Source organism: Schistocerca serialis, chromosome 4 (genome assembly GCF_023864345.2).
Source record: "Schistocerca serialis cubense isolate TAMUIC-IGC-003099 chromosome 4, iqSchSeri2.2, whole genome shotgun sequence".
Classification (NCBI taxonomy): Eukaryota; Metazoa; Arthropoda; class Insecta; order Orthoptera; family Acrididae; genus Schistocerca; species Schistocerca serialis.
In genome coordinates this window covers 968835982-968849785 of record NC_064641.1, presented here as the reverse complement: position 1 = coordinate 968849785, position 13804 = coordinate 968835982, and positions in this window count along the sequence as shown.

The window sequence follows — 13804 nt, the reverse complement described above, 5'->3', positions numbered from 1 at the left end:
TTGTGCCTTTTGTATTTAAATCCGATGTAATTTCAGTGTTTCAACGTCAATGTGTATGTAAAAGGAATACATTGAACCTGCAGTGGTGTATCGGAAACTAATACTGGTTTCATAGGAAAGGATCAAAGCACAGACTCTAAGAAGTCTCACTCTTCTTGCACTTAAGGCGGCATTGTGCCTTTTGTATTTAATTCCGAAGTAATTTCAGTGTTTCATCGTCAATGTGAAGGTCCAAGGAATACATTGAACGTGCAGTGGTGTATCGGAAACTAATACTGGTCTCACAGGAAAGGATCAAAACTCAGACTGTAAGAAGAGTCTCTATTCTTGTCCTTTAGGCGGCATTTTGCCTTTTGTATTTAATTCCGATGTAATTTCAGTGCTTCATCGTCAATGTGTATGTAAAAGGAATACATTGAATATGCTGTGGTGTATCATAAACTAATACTGGTCACATAGGAAAGGATCAAAACACAGCTCCTAAGAAGTCTCACTCTACTCGCACTTAAGGCGGCATTGTGCCTTTTGCGGTTAATTCCGATGTAATATCAGTGTTTCATCGTCAATGTGAAGGTCCACGGAATACATTGAACCTGCAATGGTGTATCGGAAACTAATACTGGTCTCATAAGAAAGGATCAAAGCACAGACTCTATGAAGTCTCAACCTCCTTGCACTAAGGCGGCATTGTGCCTTTTGTATTTAATTCCGATGTAGTTTCAGTGTTTCATCGTCAATGTGTATGTAAAAGGAATACATTGAACCTGCAGTGGTTTATCGGAAACTAATACTGGTCTCATAGGAAAGGATCAAAGCACAGACTCTAAGAAGTCTCACACTTCTTGCACTTAAGGCGGCATTGTGCCTTTTGTATTTAATTCCGAAGAAATATCAGTGTTTCATCGTCAATGTGAAGGTCCAAGGAATACATTGAACGTGCAGTGCTGTATCGGAAACTAATACTGGTCTCACAGGAAAGGATCAATGCACAGACTCTAAGAAGTCTCACTCTTCTTGCACTTAAGGCGGCATTGTGCCTTTTGTATTTAAATCCGATGTAATTTCAGTGTTTCATCGTCAATGTGTATGTAAAAGGAATACATTGAACCTGCAGTGGTGTATCGGAAACTAATACTGGTTTCATAGGAAAGGATCAAAGCACAGACTCTAAGAAGTCTCACTCTTCTTGCACTTAAGGCGGCATTGTGCCTTTTGTATTTAATTCCGAAGTAATTTCAGTGTTTCATCGTCAATGTGAAGGTCCAAGGAATACATTGAACGTGCAGTGGTGTATCGGAAACTAATACTGGTCTCACAGGAAAGGATCAAATCTCAGACTGTAAGAAGAGTCTCTATTCTTGTCCTTAAGGCGGCATTTTGCCTTTTGTATTTAATTCCGATGTAATTTCAGTGCTTCATCGTCAATGTGTATGTAAATGGAATACATTTAATATGCTGTGGTGTATCGGAAACTAATACTGGTCACATAGGAAAGGATCAAAGCACAGCCTCTAAGAAGTCTCACTCTTCTCGCACTTAAGGCGGCATTGTGCCTTTTGCGGTTAATTCCGATGTAATATCAGTGTTTCATCTTCAATGTGAAGGTCCACGGAATACATTGAACCTGCAATGGTGTATCGGAAACTAATATTGGTCTCATAAGAAAGGATCAAAGCACAAACTCTAAGAAGTCTTACTCTTCTTGCAATTAAGGCGGTATGTGCCTTTTGTATTTAATTCCGATGTAATTTCATTGTATCATCGTCAATGTGTATATCCAACGAATACATTGGACGTGCAGTGGTGTATCGGAAGCTAATACTGGTCACACAGGAAAGGATCAAAGCACAGACCGTAAGAAGAGTCTCTATTCTTGTACTTAAGTCGGTATTGTGCTTTTTGTATTTAATTCCGATGTAGTTTCAGTGTTTTATCGTCAATGTGTATGTAAAAGGAATACATTGAACCTGTAGTGGTGTTTTGGAAACTAATACTGGTCTCATCGGAAAGGATCAAAGCACTGACTCCAAGAAGTCTCAATCTTCTTGCACTTGAGGCGGCATTGTGCCTTTTGCATTTAATTCCGAAGTAATATCAGTGTTTCATCGTCAATGTGAAGGTCCAAGGAATATAATGAACGTGCAGTGGTGCATCGGAAACTAATACTGGTCTCACAGGAAAGGGTCAAAGCACAGACTCTGAGAAGTCTCACTCTTCTTGCACTTAAGGCGGCATTGTGCCTTTGTATTTCAATCCGATGTAATTTCAGTGTTTCATCGTCAATGTGTATGTAAACGGAATACATTGAACCTGCAGTGGTGTATCGGAAACTAATACTGGTCTCATAGGAAAGGATCAAAGCAGAGACTATAAGAAGTCTCACTCTTCTTGCACTTAAGGCTGCATTGTGCCTATTGTATTTAATTCCCATGTAATTTCAGTGTTTAATCGTCAATGTGAATGTCCTAGGAATACATTGCACCTGCAGTGGTGTATCGGAAACTAATACTGGTCTCACAGGAAAGGATCAAAGCACCGACTGTAACAAGAGTCTCTATTCTTGTACTTAAGGCGGCATTGTGCCTTTTGTATTTAATTCCGATGCGATATCTGTGTTTCAGCAACAATGTGAAGGTAAAAGGAAAGCATTGACGCTGCAGTGGTGTATCGGAAACTAATACTGGTCTCATAGGAAAGGATCGAAGCACAGACTCTAAGAAGTCTCACTCTTCTTGCACTTAAGGCGGCATTGTGCCGTTTGTATTTAATTCCGAAGTAATTTCAGTGTTTCATCGTCATTGGGAATGTCCAAGGAATACATTGAACGTGCAGTGGTGTATCGGAAACTAATACTGGTCTCACAGGAAAGGATCAAATCTCAGACTGTAAGAAGAGTCTCTATTCTTGTACTTAAGGCGGCATTGTGCCTTTTGTATTTAATTCCGATGTAGTTTCAGTGTTTCTTCGTCAATATGTATGTAAAAAGGAATACATTGAACCTGCTGTGGTGTATCGGAAACTAATACTGGTCTAATAGGAAAGGATCAAAGCACAGACTCTAAGAAGTCTCACTCATCTTGCTCTTAAGGCGGCATTGTGCCTTTTGTATTTAATTCCGATGTAATTTCAGTGTTTCATCGTCAACGTGAATGTCCAAGGAATACATTGAACCTGGAGTGGTGTATCGGAAACTAATACTGGTCTCACAGGAAAGGATCAAAACACCGACTGTAAGAAGAGTCTCTATTCTAGTACTTAAGGCGGCATTGTGCCTTTTGTATTTAATTAGGATGCGATTTCTGTGTTTCATCGTCAATGTGAAGGTCCAAGGAATACGTTGACCCTGCAGTGGTGTATCGGAAACTAATACTGGTGTCATAGGAAAGGATCGAAGCACAGACTCTAAGAAGTCTCACTCTTCTTGCACTTAAGGCGGCATTGAGCCTTTTGTATTTAATACCGATGTAATTTCAGTGTTTCATCGTCAATGTGTATGTAAGAGGAATACATTGAACCTGCAGTGGTGTATCGGAAACTAATACTGCTCTCATAGGAAAGGATCCAAGCAAAGAGTCTAAGAAGTCTCACTCTTCTTGCACTTAAGGCGGCATTATGCCTTTTGTATTTAATTCCAAAGTAATTTCAGTGTTTCATCGTCAATGTGAATGTCCAAGGAATACATTGAACCAGCAGTGGTGTATCGGAAACTAATACTGGTCTCACAGGAAAGGATCAAAGCACCGACTGTAAGAAGAGTCTCTATTCTTGTACTTAAGGCGGCATTGTGCCTTTTGTATTTAATTCCGATGCGATTTCTGTGTTTCATCGCCAATGTGAAGGTCCAAGCAAAACATTGACCGTGCAGTGGTGTTTCGGAAACTAATACTGGTCTCATAGGAAAGGATCAAAGCACAGACTCTAAGAAGTCTCACTCTTCTTACACTTAAGGCAGCATTGTGCTTTTGTATTTAATTCCGATGTAATTTCAGTGTTTCATCGTCCATGTGAATGTCCTAGGAATACATTGGACCTGCAGTGGTGTATCGGAAACTAATACTGGTCTCATAGGAAAGGATCAAAGCAGAGACTATAAGAAGTCTCACTCTTCTTGCACTTAAGGCTGCATTGTGCCTATTGTATTTAATTCCCATGTAATTTCAGTGTTTAATCGTCAATGTCAATGTCCAAGGAATACATTGCACCTGCAGTGGTGTATCGGAAACTAATACTGGTCTCACAGGAAAGGATCAAAGCACCGACTGTAACAAGAGTCTCTATTCTTGTACTTAAGGCGGCATTGTGCCTTTTGTATTTAATTCCGATGTGATATCTGTGTTTCAGCAACAATGTGAAGGTAAAAGGAAAGCATTGACGCTGCAGTGGTGTATCGGAAACTAATACTGGTCTCATAGGAAAGGATCGAATCACAGACTCTAAGAAGTCTCACTCTTCTTGCACTTAAGGCGGCATTGTGCCTTTTGTATTTAATTCCGAAGTAATTTCAGTGTTTCATCGTCATTGGGAATGTCCAAGGAATACATTGAACGTGCAGTGGTGTATCGGAAACTAATACTGGTCTCACAGGAAAGGATCAAATCTCAGACTGTAAGAAGAGTCTCTATTCTTGTACTTAAGGCGGCATTGTGCCTTTTGTATTTAACTCCGATGTAGTTTCAGTGTTTCTTCGTCAATGTGTATGTAAAAAGGAATACATTGAACCTGCTGTGGTGTTTCGGAAACTAATACTGGTCTAATAGGAAAGGATCAAAGCACAGACTCTAAGAAGTCTCACTCATCTTGCTCTTAAGGCGGCATTGTGCCTTTTGTATTTAATTCCGATGTAATTTCAGTGTTTCATCGTCAACGTGAATGTCCAAGGAATACATTGAACCTGGAGTGGTGTATCGGAAACTAATACTGGTCTCACAGGAAAGGATCAAAACACCGACTGTAAGAAGAGTCTCTATTCTAGTACTTAAGGCGGCATTGCGCCTTTTATATTTAATTAGGATGCGATTTCTGTGTTTCATCGTCAATGTGAAGGTCCAAGGAATACATTGACCCTGCAGTGGTGTATCGGAAACTAATACTGGTGTCATAGGAAAGGATCGAAGCACAGACTCTAAGAAGTCTCACTCTTCTTGCAATTAAGGCGGCATTGTGCCTTTTGTATTTAAATCCGATGTAATTTCAGTGTTTCATCGTCAATGTGTATGTAAAAGGAATACATTGAACCTGCAGTGGTGTATCGGAAACCAATACTGGTCTCATAGGAAAGGATCAAAGCACAGACTCTAAGAAGTCTCACTATTCTTGCACTTAAGGCGGCATTGTGCGTTTTGTATTTAATTCCGAAGTAATTTCAGTGATTCATCGTCAATGTGTATGTAAAAGGAATACATTGAACCTGCTGTGGTGTATCGTAAACTAATACTGGTCTCATTGCAAAGGATCAAAGCACAAACTCTAAGAAGTCTTACTCTTCTTGCACTTAAGGCGGTATGTGCCAATTGTATTTAATTCCGATGTAATTTCAGTGTATCATCGTCAATGTGAATGTCCAACGAATACATTGGACGTGCAGTGGTGTATCGGAAACTAATACTGGTCACACAGGAAAGGATCAAAGCACAGACCGTAAGAAGAGTCTCTATTCTTGTCCTTAAGGCGGCATTTTGCCCTTTGTATTTAATTCCGATGTAATTTCAGTGATTCATCGTCAATGTGTATGTAAAAGGAATACATTGAATATGCTGTGGTGTATCGGAAACTAATACTGGTCACATAGAAAAGGATCAAAGCACAGACTCTATGAAGTCTCACTCTTCTCGCACTTAAGGCGGCATTGTGCCTTTTGCGGTTAATTCCGATGTAATATCATTGTTTCATCGTCAATGTGAAGGTCCAAGGCATACATTGAACCTGCAATGGTGTATCGGAAACTAATACTGGTCTCATAGGAAAGGATCAAAGCACAGACTCTATGAAGTCTCAAACTCCTTGCACTTAAGGCGGCATTGTGATTTTTGTATTTAATTCCGATGTAATTTCAGTGTTTCTTCGTCAATATGTATGTAAAAGGAATACATTGAACCTGCAGTGGTGTATCGGAAACTAATACTGGTCTCATTGCAAAGGATCAAAGCACAAACTCTAAGAAGTCTTACTCTTCTTGCACTTAAGGCGGTATGTGCCAATTGTATTTAATTCCGATGTAATTTCAGTGTATCATCGTCAATGTGAATGTCCAACGAATACATTGGACGTGCAGTGGTGTATCGGAAACAAATACTGGTCACACAGGAAAGGATCAAAGCACAGACCGTAAGAAGAGTCTCTATTCTTGTACTTAAGTCGGCATTGTGCATTTTGTATTTAATTCCGATGTAGTTTCAGTGTTTCATCGTCAATGTGTATGTAAACGGAAAACATTGTACCGGCAGTGGTGTATCGGTAACTAATACTGGTCTCATAGGAAAGGATCAAAGCACAGACTATAAGAAGTCTCACTCTTCTTGCACTTAAGGCGGCATTGTGTCTTTTGTATTTAATTCCGAAGTAATTTCAGTGTTTCATCGTCATTGGGAATGTCCAAGGAATACATTGAACGTGCAGTGGTGTATCGGAAACTAATACTGGTCTCACAGGAAAGGATCAAAGCTCAGACTGTAAGAAGCGTCTCTATTCTTGTACTTAAGGCGGCATTGTGCCTTTTGTATTTAATTCCGATGTAATTTCAGTGTTTCATCGTCAATGTGTATGTAAAAGGAATACATTGAACCTGCTGTGATGTATCGGAAGCTAATACTGGTCTCATAGGAAAGGATCAAAGCACGGACTCTAAGAAGTCCCACTCTTCTTGCACTTAAGGCGGCATTGTGCCTTTTGTATTTAATTCCGAAGTAATTTCAGTGTTTCATCGTCATTGGGAATGTCCAAGGAATAAATTGAACGTGTAGTGGTGTATCGGAAACTAATACTGGTCTCACAGGAAAGGATCAAATCTCAGACTGTAAGAAGAGTCTCTATTCTTGTACTTAAGGCGGCATTGTGCCTTTTGTATTTAATTCCGATGTAGTTTCACTGTTTCATCGTCAATGTGTATGTAAAAGGAATACGTTGAACCTGCTGTGTTGTATCGGAAACTAATACTGGTGTCATAGGAAAGGACCAGAGCACACACTCTAAGAAGTCTCACTCTTCTTGCACTTAAGGCGGCATTGTGCTTTCAGTATTTAATTCCGAAGTAATATCAGTGTTTCATCGTCAATGTGAAGGTCCAAGGAATACATTGAACGTGCAGTGGTGTATCGGAAACTAATACTGGTCTCACAGGAAAGGATCAAAGCACAGACGATAAGAAGTCTCACTCATCTTGCACTTAAGGCGGCATTGTGCCTTTGTATTTAATTCCCATGTAATTTCAGTGTTTCATCGTCAATGTGTATGTAAATGGAATACATTGAACCTGCCGTGGTGTATCGGAAACTAATACGGGTCTCATAGGAAAGGATCAAATCATAGACTCTAAGAAGTCCCACTCATCTTGCTCTTAAGTTGGCATTGTGCCTTTTGTATTTAATTCCGATGTAATTTCAGTGTTTCATCGTCAATGTGAATGTCCAAGGAATACATTGAACCTGGAGTGGTGTATCGGAACCTAATACTGGTCTCACAGGAAAGGATCAAAACACCGATTGTAAGAAGAGTCTCTATTCTAGTACTTAAGGCGGCATTGTGCCTTTTGTATTTAATTACGATGCGATTTCTGTGTTTCATCGTCAATGTGAAGGTCCAAGGAATACATTGACCCTGCAGTGGTGTATCGGAAACTAATACTGGTCTCATAGGAAAGGATCAAAGCACAGACTCTAATAAGTCTCACTCTTCTTGCATTTAAAGCGGCATTGTGCCTTTTGTATTTAATTCCAATGTAATTTCAGTGTTTCATCGTCAATTTGTATGAAAAAGGAATACATTGAACCTGCAGTGGTGTATCGGAAACTAATACTGGTCTCACAGGAAAGGATCAGAGCACCGACTGTAAGAAGAGTCTCTATTCTTGTACTTAAGGCGGCGTTGTGCCTTCTGTATTTAATTCCGATGCGATTTCTGTGTTTCATCGTCAATGTGAAGGTCCAAGGAATACATTGAACCTGCAGTGGTGTATCGGAAACTAATACTGGTCTCACAGGACAGGATCAAAGCACAGACTCTAAGAAGTCCCACTCTTCTTGCACTTAAGGCGGCATTGTGCATATTGTATTTAATTCCGATGTAATTTCAGTGTTTCATCGTCAATGAGTATGTAAAAGGAATACATTGAACCTGCAGTGGTGTATCGGAAACTAATACTGGTCTCATGGGAAAGGATCAAAGTACAGACTCTAAGAAGTCTCACTCTTCTTGCATTTAAGGCGGCAATGTGCCTTTTGTATTTAATTAAGATGTAATTTCAGTGTTTCATTGGCAATGTGTACGTAAAACGAATACATTGATACTACAGTGGTGTACCGGAAACTAATACTGATCTCATAGGAAAGGATCAAAGCACAGACTCTAAGAAGTCTCACTCTTCTTGCACTTAAGGCGGCATTGAGCCTTTTGTATTTAATTCCGATGTAATTTCAGTGATTCATAGTCAATGTGTATGTAAAAGGAATACATTGAACCTGCAGTGGTGTATCGGAGACTAATACTGGTCTCACAGGAAAGGATCAAAGCACAGACGCTAAGAAGTCTCACTCTTCTTGCACTTAAGGCGGCATTGTGCCTTTGTATTTAATTCCGATGTAATATCAGTGTTTCATTGTCAATGTGTATGTAAGAGGAATACATTGAACCTGCAGTGGTGTATCGTAAACTAATACTGGTCTTATAGGAAAGGATCAAAGCAGAGACTCTAAGAACTCTCACTCTTCTTGAATTATGGCGGAATTGTGCCTTTTGTATTTAATTCTGATGTAATTTCAATGTTTCATCGTCAATGTGTATGTAAAAGGAATACATTGAACCTGCAGTGGTGTATCGAAAACTAATACTGGTCTCATAGGAAAGGATCAAAGCACAGACTGTAAGAAGTCTCACTCTTCTTGCATTTAATGCGGCATTGTGCCTTTTGTATTTAATTCCTATGTAATTTCAGTGTTTCATAGTCAATGTGTATGTAAAAGGAATACATTGAACCTGCAGTGGTGTGCCAGAAGCTAATACTGGTCTCATAGGAAAGGATCAAAGCACAGACTCTAAGAAGTCTCACTCTTCTTGCATTTAAGGCGGCATTGTGCCTTTTGTATTTAATTCCAATGTAATTTCAGTGTTTCATCGTCAATTTGTATGTAAAAGGAATACATTGAACCGGCAGGGTGTATCGGAAACTAATACTGGTGTCATAGGAAAGGATCAAAGCACAGACTCTAAGAAGTCTCATGTTTCTTGCATTTAAGGCGGCATTGTGGCTTTTGTATTTAATTCCGATGTAATTTCAGTGTTTTATCGTCAATGTGTATGTAAAACGAATACATTGAACATGCAGTGGTGTATCGGAAACTAATACTGGTCTCACAGGAATGGATCAAAGCACCGACTGTAAGAAGAGTCTCTATTCTTGTACTTAAGGCGGCGTTGTGCCTTTTGTATTTAATCCCGATGCGTTTTCTGTGTTTCATCTTCAATGTGAAGGTCCAAGCAATACATTGAACCTGCAGTGGTGTATCGGAAACTAAAACTGGTCTCACAGGAAAGGATCAAAGCACAGAGTCAATGAAGTCTCAATCTTCTTGTACTTAAGGCGGCATTGTGCCTTTTGTATTTAATTCCGATGTAATTTCAGTGTTTCATCGTCAAAGTGTATGTAAAACGAATACATTGAACCTGCATTGGAGTATCGGAACTAACACTGGTCTCACAGGAAAGGATCAATGCACAGACTCTAAGAAGTCTCACTCTTTTTGCATTTCAGGCGGCATTGTGCCTTTTGAATTTAATTCCGATGTAATTTCAGTGCTTCATCGTCAATATGAATGTCCAAGGAATACATAGAACCAGCAGTGGTGTATCGGAAACGAATACTGGTCTCACAGGAAAGGATCAAAGCACCGACTGTAAGAAGAGTCTCAATTCTTGTACTTAAGGCGGCATTGTGCCTTCTGTATTTAATTCCGATGCGATTTCTGTGTTTCATTGTCAATGTGAAGGTCCAAGGAATTCATTGAACCTGCAGTGGTGTATCGGAAACTAAGTCTGGTCTCACAGGAAAGGATCAAAGCACTGACTCTAAGAAGTTCATTCTTCTTGCACTTAAGGCCGCATTATGCCTTTTGTATTTAATTCCGATGTAATTTCAGTGTTTCATTGGCAATGTGTACGTAAAACGAATACATTGAACCTGCAGTGGCGTATGCGAAACTAATACTGGTCTCATAGGAAAGGATCAAAACACAGACTCTAAGGTGTCTCACTCTTCTTGCATTTAAGGCGGCATTGTGCCTTTTGTATTTAATTCCTATGTATTTTCAGTGTTTCATCGTCAATGTGAATGTCCAAGGAATATATTGAACCTGGAGTGGTGTATCGGAAACTAATACTGGTCTCACAGGAAAGGATCAAAGCACCGACAGTAAGAAGAGTCTCTATCCTTGTACTTAAGGCGGCATTGTGATTTTTGTATTTAATTCCGATGCGATTTCTGTGTTTCATCGTCAATGTGAAGGTCCAAGGAATACATTGAACTTGCAGTGGTGTATCGGAATCTAATACTGGTCTCACAGGGAATGCTCAAAGCACCGACTTTAAGAAGAGTCTCTATTCTTGTAGTTAAGGCGGCATTGTGCCTTTTGTATTTAATTCCGATGCGATTTCTGTGTTTCATCGTCAATGTGAATGTCCAAGGAATACATTGAACCTGCAGTGGTGTATCGGAAACTAATACTGGTCTCACAGGAAACGATCAAATCACAGACTCTACGAAGTCTCACCCTTCTTGCACGTAAGGCTGCATTGTGCCTTTTGTACTTAATTCCGATGTAATGTCAGTGTATCATCGTCAATGTGTATGTAAAGGGAATACATTGAACCTGCAGTGGTGTATCGGAAACTAATACTGTTCTTATAGGAAAGGATCAAAGCACAGACTCTAAGAAGTCTCACTCCTTTTGCACTTAAGGCGGAATTATGCCTTTTGTAATTAATTCCGATGTAATTTCAGTGTTTCATCGTCAATGTGAATGTCCAAGGAATACATAGAACCAGCAGTGGTGTATCGGAAACTAATACAGGTCTCACAGGAAAGGATCAAAGCACCAACTGTAAGAAGAGTCTCCATTCTTGTACCGTAGGCGGAGTTGTGCCTTTTGTATTTAATTCCGATGCGAGTTCTATGTTTTATCGTCAATATAGAGTTCCAAGGAATACATTGAACCTGCAGTGGTGTATCGGAAACTAATACTGGTCTCACAGGAAAGGATCAAAGCACTGACTCTAAGAAGTCTCACTCTTCTTGCACTTAAGGCGGCATTATGCCTTTTGTATTTAATTCCGATGTAATTTCAGTGTTTCATCGTCAATGTGTATGTAAAAGGAATACATTGAACCTGCAGTGGTGTATCGTAAACTAATACTGGTCTCATAGGAAAGGATCAAGGCACAGACTCTAAGAAGTCTCACTCTTCTTGCATTTATGGCGGCATTGTGCCTTTTGTATTTTATTCCGATGTAATCTCAGTGTCTCATCGTCAATGTGAATGTCCAAGGAATATATTGAACCGGCAATGGTGTATCGGAAACTAATACTGGTCTCACAGGCAAGGAACAAAGCACTGACTCTAAGAAGTCTCACTCTTCTTGCACTTAAGGCGGCATTATGCCTTTTGTGTTTTATTCCGATGTAATTTCAGTGTTTCATCGTCAATGTGAATGTCCAAGGAATACATAGAACCAGCAGTGGTGTATCGGAAACTAATACTGGTCTCACAGGAAAGGATCAAAGCACCGACTGTAACAAGAGTCTCTGTTCTTGTTCTTAAGGTGGCATTTTGCCTTTTGTATTTAATTCCGATGCGATTTCTGTGTTTCATCGTGAATGTGAATGTCCAAGGAATACATTGCACCTGCAGTGGTGTATCGGAAATTAATACTGGTCTCACAGGAAAGGGTCAAATCACAGACTCTAAGAAGTCTCAGCCTTCTTGCACGTAAGGCGGCATTGTGCGTTTTGTACTTAATTCCGATGTAATTTCAGTGTTTCATCGTCAATGTGTATGTAAAAGGAATACATTGAACCTGCAGTGGTGTATCGGAAATTAATACTGGTCTCATAGGAAAGGATCAAAACACAGACTCTAAGAAGTCTCACTCTTCTTGCACTTAAGGCGGCATTGTTCCTTTTGTATTTAATTCCGAAGTAATATCAGTTTTTCATCGTCAATGTGAAGGTCCAAGGAATACATTGAACGTGCAGTGGTGGATCGGAAACTAATACTGGTCTCACAGGAAAGGATCAAAGCACAGACGCAAAGAAGTCTCACTCTTCTTGCACCTAAGGCGGCATTGTGCCTTTGTATTTAATTCCGATGTAATTTCAGTGTTTCATCGTCAATGTGTATGTAAACGGAATACATTGAACCTGCAGTGGTGTATCGGAAACTAATACTGGTCTCATAGGAAAGGATCAAAGCACAGACTCTAAGAAGTCTCACTCATCTTGCTCTTAAGGCGGCATTGTGCCTTTTGTATTTAATTCCGATGTAATTTCAGCGTTTCATCGTCAATGTGAATGACCAGGGAATACATGGAACCTGCAGTGGTGTATCGGAAACAAATACTGGTCTCACAGGAAAGGATCAAAACACCGACTGTAAGATGAGTCTCTATTCTAGTACTTAAGGCGGCATTGTGCCTTTTGTACTTAATTGCGATGCGATTTCTGTGTTTCATCGTTAATGTGAAGGTCCAAGGAATATATTGACCCTGCAGTGGTGTATCGGAAACTAATACTGGTCTCATAGGAAAGGATCGATTCACAGACTCTAAGAAGTCTCGCTCATCTTGCACTTAAGGCGGCATTGAGCCTTTTGTATTTAATTCCAATGTAATTTCAGTGTTTCATAGTCAATGTGTATGTAAAAGGAATACATTGAACCTGCAGTGGTGTGCTAGAAGCTAATACTGGTCTCATAGGAAAGGATCAAAGCACAGACTCTAAGAAGTCTCACTCTTCTTGCATTTAAGGCGGCATTGTGCCTTTTGTATTTAATTCCGATGTAATTTCAGTGTTTCAGCGTCAAAGTGTATGTAAAAGGAATACATTGAACCTGCAGTGGTGTATCGGAAACTAATACTGGTGTCATAGGAAAGGATCAAAACACAGACTCTAAGAAGTCTCACGCTTCTTGTATATAAGGCGGCATTGTGGCTTTTGTATTTAATTCCGATGTCATTTCAGTGTTTCATCGTCAATGTGTATGTAAAACGAATACATTGAACCTGCAGTGATGTATCGGAAACTAATACTGGTCTCACAGGAATGGATCAAAGCACCGACTGTAAGAAGTGTCTCTATTCTTGTACTTAAGGCGGAGATGTGTCTTTTGTATTTAATCCCGATGCGTTTTCTGTGTTTCATCTTCAATGTGAAGGTCCAAGCAATACATTGAACCTGCAGTGGTGTATCGGAAACTAAAACTGGTCTCACAGGAAAGGATCAAAGCACAGACTCAATGAAGTCTCAATCTTCTTGCACTTAAGGCGGCATTGTGCCTTTTGTATTTAATTCCGATGTAATTTCAGTGTTTCAGCGTCAAAGTGT